Source organism: Echinops telfairi, unplaced genomic scaffold, assembly GCF_000313985.2.
Source record: "Echinops telfairi isolate 266 unplaced genomic scaffold, ASM31398v2 ScPeMD7_3533;HRSCAF=4204_0, whole genome shotgun sequence".
Lineage (NCBI taxonomy): Eukaryota > Metazoa > Chordata > Mammalia > Afrosoricida > Tenrecidae > Echinops > Echinops telfairi.
The window spans coordinates 55,206,342-55,220,581 of NW_022107431.1; the positions used below are offsets into that span (position 1 = coordinate 55,206,342).

The window sequence follows — 14,240 nt, forward strand, 5'->3', positions numbered from 1 at the left end:
GTTTTGAGAATGATGAGGGCAATGGATGTGCAAATGCGCTTTACACAATTGATGTATGTATGGATTGTGATAAGAGTTGTATGAGCTCCTAATAAAATGATTTTAAAAAATCAGAAACTTTCATAAAACAAACATATATATTTTAAAATATATATATATATTTTTTCTGCTTTATTTCAATTGTTGTTTTTTTTGTTTTTCTTTGTTATTCTTGTTTATTTGCTTTTTAAAAGTTTTTGTTCCTGTATATGAAATCCAGGATAGGCAGATCTATAGAGACCGTAATTGGATTAATGGTTCCTTGGGATATGACAGGGAAAGGTGGAGGGAAGTGAGGAGCTAACAACGATGAGTACAAGAATGAAGAATATCTTCTAAAACTGATTATGGTGATGATTCTGCAACTTTTCTTGATGTGATTGAACGATTGAATTGTCTGATTTGTGAATTATATTCTAATAAAACTGTTGGGAGGAAACATGAGCTACCAGAAGGTGTAACCAACTCAACAGCTACTAGTTTGGCTTTGCTAATTACATATTTGATTTTAGAATCCAAGTCTGATTTTCTTTTTGTACTTTGTTTTTTATCTTGCAATCAAATGAGGTCGTCTGCCTCAGCCAAGGGAGACATTTCTTACAGTTGAGAATTTTACAAATATAGTAAAGTGATCTTGACTTATAAAAGGAGGTTGAAGAGGGCAAATGGCTCGCACAGTGTCTCAGAATCAATTATTGGATGAACTGATCTTAACTTTTCTTTTGATGGCTCTATATTCTTTTGTATCATTTGGTCAATGTATTTTAATATATTTGGTTAATCGTCACTACTTTCATCAGTTATTTATTCTTCAAAAACCAAATTGGTCATTGATACATTGCAAGGGATATAGATAATTCATATTGTTGAATGGTATCTCATTCAACTACTTTTAAGTACTTTAAATAAAGACCCAAATTTGAAAAGATAATGATTAAAACATTAATTTTATTAATAACATTTTACTTAAAATACTTTAATTTTTAACCTATATTTTGTCATTCCAAACATTCATAGAAAATTCTGGATTGAATTTTCATAGTAAATTCTACTTTTTAATAAGCTTATATGTTTAATATGGAAAGTTGGCATGGTAATAATCATTTGAGTACAAATAAATTATAAGTAGAATGTTGTTAAGTTTGTGTTACATTGATTTTAAGCTATCTTATTTAGGACAGTGTATGTAAAATCATTTTCCCTTGTAAACATAGTTTTAGCAGAAAACATGTCTCTAGGTGAAAAAAACAAGTGAAAAAAAGGAATAAAAGTCTCAGGACACAATCTTTGTTCTGGCCACGACACTTTGTGTCATCACATTTTGTGATATACTTGCTATCAATGATTCCTACAGACAAAAAGAAATCCAACCCAGAGGTAACTTCCTGATCATTTCAGAAGCATGAGTAAATTCACTAAGAAAAGAACACATGCATGGCAGTCTGGTCTCCGTCAGCTCGAGAGGAGGTGATTTCTGGCCGTGCGCCAGAGTAAGCACAGCAATGCGTTTCCACATGAAAACCAACCAACTAGCTATCATCTCGAAGCTGTCCCGCGCCCGATTAATGATTCTCTCTGCAGAACAGTTTGTCAATCTTCAAATGCCTACATTCAATATTCACAAATCGATTTTGTGCCCCAATCGTGATGATTGTGATCAAAATTCTGTGTAGAAAGCTATGATTTTTAAGAAAAAGTTCCTTATGAAGAGATTGAAAATGCCCCAATAAAATTAATTAAATGAATCACTGACTTTAATATTAAGTGTGGACTATGAACAAGCATAGAAAATTTACAGTTGATTGTAAAATTATGTAAAATTATATAAAGCATTGTCAAATAAATCTGAATTGCACTGCTATTAACTTCAGAATTCTCATGAGTTTCTTAATTTTTATAGTTAATTTTGATTAAACTTTTATAAATGGTTTACATCTGTTTTATATAAAGATGTTTGAAGTTAAATTAAGACCAAACATTAATATTATTAAGATAAAGAATAGATAAACATTCAATGTCAAAATTATTAACCATTAAGGACCTGAAAGATTAGCAAAGTTCCCTCTAAGAAACGTCATTCCGGGAAAGTGGGGAGTGCTGACGGGGTCGGGGTGATGCCTTAATCTTCCTATGTACGTGTTCTCTTAATATCAGGGGACTTAATTGAGTCCATCTGCCCACCATAGCCTCTGCCCTGAGGACCGCTGAGGTTACTTGTTAGTTGGTTTGGGCTCCCAAATGAAGCAGTAGGGGCATTCCTAAAGACATTTCATGACATTTATGCTTCTTTATAAAACCTCTGAAGTTGATAAACAATGGGGGGGAACTGATGGACACAAAGGTCACACTGTGCAAAAGAATGGCCCATTTCTTGATGATTGAAAGGCAAAGGATGTTGATGAAGCAAAGACATAGGTAGACCAGTACCTCCCTATAAAATGAGGGTGAATGTGCTTATTAAAGAGGATGGGTCACTAATAACAAGATATCTTGGATCGTACAGAGAAAGGTAGAGCATCAATGAATATCTTAGTGCTTTGTTTCCGAATCTCACCAGTGTTATTGGCACAAACTGCCCTTTTCTAGGCTGAAATTCGTTTAACCATGACATTCTCACTTACAAAAGTTTGAATCAAATGAGCCAAATAGCCGGTGATTTTGTTGGAAAACAATGGCCCGACACAAATGTCTTTGAAGGAATGTTTGTCTGCCATGATAGGCAGGAGTTATATAGGTTTATTCCTTAAAGAGATGGGCGTCGGCAGGGACCAAAGAAGAAAAGGGAAGGAGATGAAATAATTGTGAGAATCCATTTTAATTTTTAAAATATGAAATAAAAAAGAGTAAGAATAAGTAAATTGTGTTTTTTGAGCAAGTGAAACCATGGAGAAGGGCCAAAGGTCCACTTCAAACTCTTTAGGCCAGCAGAGCCTGCTGTTGTCCTTGGGGTAGGACAGCCTCAGCGGAGGACCACCTTCTCCCATGAACCACTGCGATCCTCTCACATCCACTCCCCAGCGCCTAGCCTGTTGTGGGCGCTCAATAAATATTAAATAACCAAAGCACAAAATAGTGTCAAAATGTTTTGAATTCACAAGAATCAATAGTATTGTTGTTATCATTTAACATTTATTGAGGGTCAACAGCATGACGTAGTCAACAAGTGCAAAGAGATCACACATTTAACAAATGTTTAAATACATTTTAAATTATATTAACTAAACTTACAGGTTGACTCTATTGATTTTAAAATGAAATAGTTGACACACTAAGAAATAAACATTCATTTTTCTAATAGATAAGTTTCTCTCAGGGAAATCATCACTCTTAAACACTGTTAACATTCACTTGATAAATCTATGAGCAGTACACATCATAAAATTGAAACAAACCAATTCATGAAAATAAAAAAGAAGAATCTGGTAAAGTGGTGGGGACAGTGACAAATATAGAAAATATTAATAACATTTGTGTTTCACTGGCTTTTTTGACCACTTAAAACATTAATACAATGATGTAGGATATGATTGGTTACAGCATACAGGTTATAGCCTCAGAGGCAAAGCAAGGCAGAAGAAAATCTACAGGGGGACACAAATTAGCTGGTTTATGAGTTTAAAGCCCTTCCTTAACTTCAGGGAAATGGAATTTTGGTAATACATTAGATGAACTAAATTGGTACATTTATGATCGCTTTACTTCCACTTTACTATTAGCAAAATGAATGGTAGTTGTGTTCACATTTATGATGATATTTACTGGACCCTTCCGTTATATTCGTCTTTTCCATAGAGATTTTTTTGTCACCATATTGTGACCACCTTTGGACATCTACAGTGAACAATGATAGTAAGTTTCATTCAATCTAAAGAAGAGTACTTAATTGTATTTTGAAGTAATTTTTAGTTGATTGGAGGGTGATCCACTAGCTTTAATATTTCTGAATAAAACTTTTAGCTGATATTTGGAATACTGAAGTATCCATATTCACATTTTAATGTATGGTTTTCTTAGCATTTGGATCATAATATTTAGAACTGAAACTCCTAGAAGAGCCTTTCTCTAGGAAGAAAAAACCCACAATACTATATATGCCAAATAAGGAACATGCAAAATTATTGAATAGAAAATCTTATATTTGGATGTAACATAGTGTTCCCAATAAGCCATATAATTCAGCACCCTAATTTTAAGTATAAGGGAACCCAGGAAAATCCTAACTTTTCTAAATATAAGCACAACATTGGTATAATTAGGTAGCTGTCTAACTCTTTTTTGCATTTTTTAAAACTCACACTGTAACACCAAAACTCAAAACCAAACTCACTACCCTTGAGTCGATTCTGACTCATAGCAACCTACAGGGCTGGGCAGAGCTGCTGCTCTGGGTTTCCAAGACTAATTTTACGGGAATAGAGTGTTTTGCCTTTCTCCCAGTTACAATGTACTAGAGTTGCTACAGTTTAGTTTTTAGTAACTTTGTCCACATGATGTCTACTTAGGTCACCATGCAAAAAATAAAAAACCCAAACTCACTGCTATCAAGTCAATATTGACCCATATTTTTAATTATACCATAATTATAATTGTTTCATAATAAAGATATAGTTAGTAAATTATACATATTTAATTAAAATTTTCTCTTTAGTATCTCCACTTTAACATGATGGCAGAGAAATTATTATTCACTTGTGTTCTGACTTCCAAAATCTTGGATACATTTTACTAATTGAAATCTAATTTTCCAATGGTGATCTAGATTGAAAGGCACCGCTCACTAAATTTTCTTCTCACTATGTCCTCCAGGTTTTATTCATTTCAATATTTATATGTGTACTACATGACAGACATTATTAGACTCTTAGAGAAGGGTCTAAGGGTTATAGAAAGCCTCAAGTGATGAACAGGTGTTAAAAGAGAAGGAAAAGGAAGGATGATTTGTAAATGATTTAACACAAAACTATTCCCTTACCTTTGATGGAATTGCACTCCATTAAAAACAGATAACTACAAATACTTGTAACTAGAACATATATCTTCAGAGGTAAATCTTCTTCCCTGCTCTATGAGTGACAAGCTTTTAATGTTTCTCTGTGTGAATGTGTTGTCCCCCTAGTACCAAGCCCACCATATTAAAGATTGCTCTACTTGGGGAGAAAGAAAGGGACATTGGGATTAGGAGAGCACGCCACATTTGAAAAGGATTCTAAAGAGGAAAATCTACTGCTGTAATTAAACATGGCAATTTAAATATTAGCAAATGAGTTAAGTGATAAACATAATGAAAGGCAGCCCCTCATCTTCAAATAAAATATAAAACTATAACCTAGTTAATCCTCATAGGGTAGCACTTGTGTGTGTTTTTTTTAAAAACCCTGACACCTTTTGCTTAACACTAGAAAGATAGCAATATGTATTAAGTATTCACTGAAGAGACCTGTGCACCTATCTCCTGATGTTGTTTGCCCTAGCATTGAAGTGGTCATTTTGACTCACAGTGACCATGTATTTGACTCGCTCTGTCCCCTCGGGTATCCTAGGCTGCAGGCTTCATGGGAGCCTACCATCACTTCTTTGCTTCCACGGAGTTGCCGGTAGGTTTGAACCACTGATCTCTTGGTTATCAGTGGACTGCTTAACCACTGAGCCCTCAGAGGTCCTTCTCTTCCAACATGACCAGCTATTTGCTCTCTAAACAAAGGCAAACAGCTTATTATGTGTGTTTGTGCGTGTCTGTGTGCCTTTAATGGGAAAGAGTTCATAATGTTTCCTAGGACTCAAAATTAACCTGTAGCTAATTTGCTATCCATAAGAGGAGGATAATAGAAGAAAACACGATTCATCATTATAAACTAGAAATAAACTACAATGCCATTTAAAAGCTTTCATGGTAGTTATATGAACTAAATTTCTACTTTTTGCATGATATGAAGTGCAGTTTACTAAATTATGTTAATATAGAATTCATTCCACCTTTCCCTATATGAACCTCTCCTAACATAAAGTTTACTTTAAACAATGTTTCCAAGTACAATTATAATGGAGACTAAATCCAGGGGTCAAATATACATGAGTACCCTAGCTCACAACATCTACTTGATGTTTTAAATTATGAAACATAAAATATTTTCCAGCCCAGATGCTCACCTAATATTAAACTTAAATAAGCAACTCCTTACTACTATGTAACTGTATTCAATGCATTATGAACTATAGATCACACATACTTTTGAAGATAACTAACAACTACATAATGAAAAAGCATACAATATTCTGAAACCATCATCTTCTGAATAAATATTAAAATGCTATGATAACATCTGTAAAATGTTATTGCTTATTATTTATTCTGACATAGACTCCCTACTTCATTAAAATCATAAAATACTTATTTTTAACATAAATTATTGCTGATAAAATTATTTTCAGGTTACTCATAGGTATACTATTACACAAAAGTACAAGGTATCTGAACAGCCTACTTCCTCTGATTTTTGTATTTGAAGAACATGAATCCATTCTTTAGAAACTTTAAAGATAAAAGGATTTACTCTGTACGTACACAAAGATCCATTGAAGTAATTTCTTAATTTTTATTAAATGTCAGAACCTAAGTTTCCATAATATAACATTCATTTATTTTTTAAATCACCTGAGGAAGTGAACATCTCCTAAGATGTTGTCAACATCCTGTCAACTTAAAGAAATATCATATAATTTATGAAACTTACATGACCATGCAAGCAAGGAAAAAAGTCTATATTTATATAAATCAATTTACCTGTTAGATACATTTATGTTCTAGGTGATCTTCTCTTGATATGCTATAGCTAGATCAGCAATCTAGAGTGCTGCCATCACCTATGTACTGGGAGGGGGACACTACGGAGCTCAGCGAAATCCAAGTGGTTTTGTGGGTTATTTCACCTGAAGTGGAGCTGATTTTATCAGGAAGAATTCCTAAGTCATATCATCTGGGTTTTCAGAAATTGATTACTTTTCAAATCTTTCACGTATGTGTTTTTATTGAGCTCCACATCTTCTCCACCAAGCAAGGGATGCAGAACTAACTCCACTTGTTGAAAAAGGAAAGGCTCAGAGCGTGACTTAAATGAAGAAGCTGAAATTCAAATCTCCTCCTCCTCCCTCTATCTTGTATATTTCAAAGTCTACATGATAGCCAGGTTTTTATTATAAAGGACTTGATGAAAACATTTCATTAAATACTCAGAATCCGGGAAATGCACTGAAGCCGAAATCAGCTGGTAAGCTTCTACACACGATTAGGGTCTGACGCCATTTTGAAAAACTCAGGGGGACTGAGAACCCTTAACCACCTCTTTAGTTAACCGAATCCATAAGCTTCTTTTACTTAGCTAAAAATGTAGGAGATGGTAGTATTTTAAATATATATTTATAACATAGATGCTAAATTTGTGATGTTGGGAATTTAATGGACCCTCACATTGAAGAGGAAAAGTTATTTTGAGTTTATTGTTAGAAAAAATGATGGCTGGTTCTAATATTTCAAAGTCCATAATCAATGAAAGCAGATAGGGGAGGACATTTAAATTACTAGCACTTTTTGAGTTCCAGCATAACTTCTAACATTTCAAGTTTTGTGTACTTTAGGGTTTGTCTCAAGTACTGCAGTTGGAGTGGTATATTTACTGAAAAACTACATAACCATATAATTAATTAGTAGCATTATGATTGTTCATGTTGATACACCAACTTCCTTGTGAGAATAAGTAAGTGAAATTACCATATCAACCCGAATCTCTTTCTTTTGTCATTTTGTGCCTTCTGTTTTAACCTTTTACATATCATTTTCAAGTAATAGAAATTATTTTATGCAAATATGATTGGTTTATAGGATCAGTTGGGTGGTGTAAAAACCATAAATGAGACAAAATCTGTCTACCAGTGTCCCAGGATCATTTCCCTATTCTCAATAATCTTCAGCATTTCTCCTGAGGCAATTAAGCAGTCTGTGATTCCTGTTCTGAGTTTAGGCTCAAAGGTTTAGTTATACAAAAAAGAAAGGCAGACCTAGCTTGCTGCCTCATTCTCTCTGGCACAGGAGAACACACAATGACAGTGATATAGAGCAAGATGTTTAAAGGTTATGGTCTTCCGCCAGTCTGAAGCCACTGCTTTCCTCCTCGTGTTGTTGTCTTTCTAAAGCAGATAATGTCAACCTCCTTCATTTTTTTTTACCTTGCTCCACTGTCTTCATTGTTTTCTCTTCCGTCTTCCTAGGCACAGCTGCAAAGCAAAGACAAGGTTTAAGTAAGGGTGCCCGGTAGAAATGCCGTTTCTCATCAAAAGGAATAATGTATGTGTGTGTATTAGTGTGTATATATATATTAGTGTGTATATATATATATATATATATTAGTGTGTGTGTATATCTATACTAGTGTGTGAGATAGTTTATTGTGCCAGCCTGGCTGATAAACGCAGGTGGGATTGACTGAGGGGTGGAGAGATAAATGGCTTGTTGAGCCTCGCCTTTCTTGTCTCTCGCTCTGTGATCATCGGACCAGTGTGCGGCTGCCTTGCTTGTTCTGTGCCTCAATTTAAAGGCTACACTGCCTGTGGGATGCCTAGCCTGTGGACTGTGTTGCTGTAAGTTGAGGTCCCTTTAAGACTTCCCAGGAGCTGGGGACTGGCGATTGGTGACCTGCCTTGTGATTGGCTGCTGTGCTGACATAGCCTAGCTCTCTCTAGAGAACCCTGTCTAACACAGTGTGTGTGTGTGTGTGTGTGTATATATATATATATATATATATATATATCAACCACTAAATATTTTCCAACATTTCTCACTTTTCTATAATCCAGCTAAAACCTATTTCACATTGAATCTTCCAGAATTACCAAAGACAGAAATAATCATCTCAGGCCTTCTACAGACTAGCTTTGCCATTGTATTACTTTAATACTCTGAACTAATGAACAAGGACTACAAACGATTCCACTTGACAAGACTATGATTAATCAACTTACTTCCATGTTATTGTTAGATCCACTTAGTGTCTTGAAAATGACAACTAGAAGCTCCTTTAACTTCAAGGTAAGCTATTGTTTAATCAACTGAAAGGGCAGTGTAGTCATGCTTGAGGGCCATTTACATTATAAATGAAGCTATTCCAAAGCCCAATGACTAGGAAAATCATTTAGGTGCTGAAACTTCTCTACTGTAATTTCTCCAAATGTATTCCTGTTAAAGGTGTATTTGTTTATCTGTTAACCCATCAAAACAGTACAGATTATTCACCAGAGTCTTATTTTTTCCCAATGAAACAATTCTTTGCAAAATGAATGATCAGCAGTTGCAATAATAATAACAATTAATAATTAGATGGAGTGTTGATCGGTGTGGTGCAAGGATTTACTTTATATGGCTCTTTTAGCTAGAGTCTACACAATGCCCACCAGATAACTGAGTGAGACCACGAGAGCGGGTAATTTTCTTCTCTTCTGGTGGGCCTGTGTACGAGAAGGTTAGAGAAGATGCATAGAGGATTCTATGATTTAGTTGTGAGCACATCTTACCAAGGTTAATTTGGCTGTAACGATTTGGGCTCCTAACCTGGGAATTAGTCAACTTTGCCATCTTCCTGGATATAGAATGGGCCATCTCAGAAGCAACATCGTGGACATCTTACTACCACCAAGAGAGAAGAGTCGGGAATGGAGTACCTCCTTTGGATCCAAAGAGTCCTATGTGCTGAACCTAGTCCATCCACACTGTGACACCAGAAGTACAACAAAGAAGAGGCAGAAGCAGAACAAGAGAAATAGCATGACACTCCCAGGTCCACTAAGTCAATGAAAGTGAATACCTGTGAACAGGAGGCTCGCTTGTAGAGTGTGCTGCCTCCAGGCACTTAATTGGGGGAAGCAGTGGTGGGTGGGTGGCTGCATTTAGATATGCTGACCCATGGAATTAGAGCTGAATGACTTCAAAGGCTTCAGGTGTAGTGGCATGCCTTTAGACATTTACCTGAAGTACTGAAAGAGCTTTGTACTGCTGCCAGTGTGGGGAAGAGAACAACTGGTCCCATGGTGGAGAGATGGGGGATAAGAGAGAGCATGCCTACTGGCCTGGCTGAAAAGGGGCTGTCCTGACCAAAGAATTGTATCCTAAGTATTTCTGACCCTGAACTGTAATCTCTAAACTTCCCTGATAAACCTTATCATCTTGGGGAAGGGATGTGAGTTCTGTGTGGTTATTTAAATGAATCATTGAATCTAGTAGAGAAGCAGAGAATGCTATGGAAGAGATTGTTGGGATTCGAAATGGCAAGAAAGTTTGGGAGTCATGTCTGGTCTCCATTCATAGAAATCAACCTTGAACTCCCATCGTGTGAAGTCAGAGGCTTAATTTCACCTTTTTACAATGAGAAAGTAAATGTCGTCATGCCCAAATATCACTCCACAGAGAGTTGCAAGAGGGAAAATGCTACTCTGAAATGACGAAGTGAGACTGTCGCCAGTGATGAAATGTAAAACCATTCACAGTAAGGAGTCTTTGAGTGGTGCAAATGGTTAAGTACTCAATTACTAACGAAAGGTCAGGGTTCAAATGCTTCAAGAGGGTCTTGGAAGTTAGGCTAGGCAATCTGCTTCCAGAAAAGACATAGCTTTGAAAACCCCGTGAAATACAGTTCAACTCTGCAAACACCAACCCGACGAGCTGGTATCAACCCAACAGCAATTAGCAGCACAAACGACACAGTGAGGCCACCAGACCTGAGTGCCTCTTGATGAGAGTAATATAATAAACTATATACATTGCCACTGAAGCATTTTTGCCAGAAATACTCATAGAATCCACTCAAGTCATAGATTTACCTTACAACTGAATCAAACACAGGGCACAGAGAACATGTTTTTAAAATTCCCAAAGAAAATATCAAACTAAACAAAGAGGTTTACAAAGGAACTGACCTGATATTTGCTGAAAAATCAGTTTCATATGGAATAATGGAAGCTATCATAAACTTGATCTTTGGTTACAACAGCTTTTAAAAAATGAAACTTGGGGGACAATTGAAAATTTTGGTTATTCTCTGGTTAGAAATTTTTTTAAAACTTGTATATCCCGTAACAGGAGAAATTGAATATAATTTTCACAATGTCTCTGGTATAGAGAATAAAGCTCTTTCAAGCATATAACAGATTAATTATAGGATATTATCATTTTGAATTTCAGGAAAAGACCATATGATCTTATAATAAATTAAGTTATTTTGAAGTGGGGAAATTATTAAATTAAAAAATAAACAAATATGTATGAGGCTCATAAATCCCACCTATGGAGAAATGTAAAGGAACACTTTTAGAGTGAATGCTAATTAATGTTTTGTTCCTTGATTTTTCCTGTTCTTGTTAAATCATTTGTCAGCATTAGGTTAGGATGAGGAGCGTGGTTAACTTAGTCTCAGTCTTGACAAAATAGCAGTAGTCTTTAACATTCCTGGTGTCAAGAAGTCTAGCAACTGATTCACAATCAGAACAGAGCTGTGTGGGTTATCCAATTGAATAATAATTAATTTAAGATAATTTCATTTTTCCATTACCAAATTATCTTGAAAAACAACCGTATTTCTAGCCACTCCAGGGAATCAGATGTTCACTGGGTACAGGTCTTACATGATCAAAAGTACTCAGATTTTACTTATACATTCCGGTTTTGCTCCTGAAGCTATAAAATGAATGTGTGTTATTTAACCATGGTCCTAATTATATCTATGAAAAATGCAGATAGTTATAGGTAGTGCAGTGTTGTGCTGAGGTCTAGGTGAAAACACTTAAAAGAAATTAGCCCTGACACAGAGCAAGTGCTCAGTAAGTAGAAGCTGATGTTTTATTTACTACAATCTAACACACAGATTTGCAGTCTTGGAAAGCCTATATGGGACCACTCTGAGTCTGAATTGACTCAATACCAGTGGGTATGGGTTGGTTTTGAGTTTAAAAACTCAATTGTTTATATATATATATGTTCAATTATATATATTTACATATATATTTATATAAATATATCCCCTGCTTTGAAGGGAAAATTTTATTGATCCTTTCCATCTTAATCTAGGAATTCCATACATTTTCTAAAAACAATTAACTTGAAAAATAAAAGTGCCAGAAAACATTTATGTTTGAAATTTTAAGTTTCAATGCATAATTCCAAAATCTGATGCTATCAACCCAATTCCAAATCATATAGAGCCTATTGGAAAGAGTATAAACATCACAGTTGAATTAAATAAAGTTAAAAGGTTAAGTAATTAACTGGAAACTGTGTCTGAAGAAGCAATGCGAACTAAGCCTAAGAAAGCAAAAAAAAATAAAATTAAAAGAACACAAGAAGTTTGCCGACGTAAATAGGCTAAATATACATCTAATCAGAGTTCTTAAACAAAAGCACAGAGAGAATGAAAGAGAAGAAATATTTGAAGAGTCAATGGATAATACTTTTCAAAATTATGAACACTAATCCTTAGATGAAGAAAGCAGAGTCCTGGTAACAGGCACGAAATACACCACATTGGCCCGAGTTTCTGGGCACATCCCGGGGATGCAGGCCAAGTGCCATAGAACACTTGGCATTAAATCCTGGCTCGTCAAGGCATACAACATGCTCCAAAGGCTACATCCATGAGATCTGATGCAGAAACTCCCCTCTCCCTCAAGCACACCGGTACCCTGAGGACTTCAGACTGAAAATTCATGGTGTTTGAAGAAGCAGAAGACAGCCATACCAAGATTATTGAACTATCCATGGGCAAAACATCATTGACTTCCTACATCAATGCCCCACATGCTTTATTAAGATATATATTATTCTGGCAAACCCATCACTGATATTCTCAGTGAATATTATTGTGAATTTTCCCTGACAAACAATTCCCATTGCCTGTGTAAATGGCATCTAGCCATGAAAGGATTGCTTCTGTACAAGTGGACAATTCTGGTTTTACGATATGGAATTAGTCTATATTGGCCCAATATCCTCTCTTAAAAGCGCTGTAAAAATTAGTACCAGAGGCTAATCAATAATAATATTAATGGAAAATATTTTTTGCCCAGGGAGATAATCAACAAGACTCTCTACCATAAATTAACAAGGAGGTCTCTAGAGGGAGCTAAAGACAGATTAAAAAACAAAACAAAAACTCCCAAAATCCAGGAATGGGTTTGGGCCTTGCACTAAGTCCTAGCCCCGATTTAAGAACCATTAGTTCTCATATCATGGCCCTGCTCAATACTCGCTCTCAGGAAAGGAACACAGAAGATATGGGTGCTATAGCAAAATGTGGCTAAGAAATTAGATGGAGAAGTAATATTAGCATAGACTACTGGCTTTATTCAAGGTGAAGTGAAAAAAAAATGGGGGCAAGGCAACTGAGTTGTGAAGCAGGAGAGAAAGCAAGATTGGAAGAGGAGAAGAGAATGTGGTGGAGTGAAATATCTTAATGTGACTCTTCTACCCATGTATCTGTGAATCCATGAAATGATTGGATGTCACTCTGGGAATAAAGCATGTGTAACACTAAAACCCTAATAGAGACAGATTGGTAAATTTTACTTACCACCCCTTTGGCTATAAGGATGAGCCATCTTTGAAGCAGGAACACACAGAGAAAGCCAAAGACCATCGGAAGATCCCTTCCCTGATTTGTCTGCAGTGGCAGGGATTGAGACTAGAGGGCCTAGAAACTATGACACAGAGACTGAGGCAGAGCAAGAGGAGAAGCACTGAGGCTATGGAACTGTGAGACAGAATAGCAGTTAGGCTTCCTGGTCAAGGAAAGCAGAGGCGGAGATGCTGAGGACCACAGAGAGACTTGGTTACTGGCTGAGGAGAGATGTGGCTTCGGACTGTTTACTGATCCTGACTTTTGATAACCTGCAGAGAGCTCCCATATTAATATCTTCAGCTTTGCCACTGTTGGAGTTCTAGTTTCAGATTTAGTCACCTACAGGCTAAAGCTACCTGTGTGCATCACTACCATTTTAACGTCTAAAAAAGTCTTTGGCTCATCTCTTCCCCGAGACCCCTCTGCAAGAGGATCTCCAGTGGCCTACAAATGGGCTTTGGGTCTCCACACCACACTCTCTGCCCCCTCATTCGCTATGGTAAGATTTTTTGGTTTGATGTTGCCTGATACCAGATCCCTTCTACACCT

The 14,240-nt window shown here is 36.1% G+C and overlaps 1 long non-coding RNA gene across 1 annotated transcript in view; it reads right to left on the minus strand.

Annotated features, from left to right (window-relative positions):
- The window catches only part of LOC123522197, a 69,594-nt gene that overhangs the window by 34,246 nt on the left and 21,108 nt on the right, over positions 1-14,240 (minus strand). Inside the window, exon 5 of the long non-coding RNA XR_006680477.1 lies at positions 8,260-8,307. This is a non-coding gene — a long non-coding RNA (uncharacterized LOC123522197). The remainder of the gene's footprint in view (positions 1-8,259; positions 8,308-14,240) is intronic.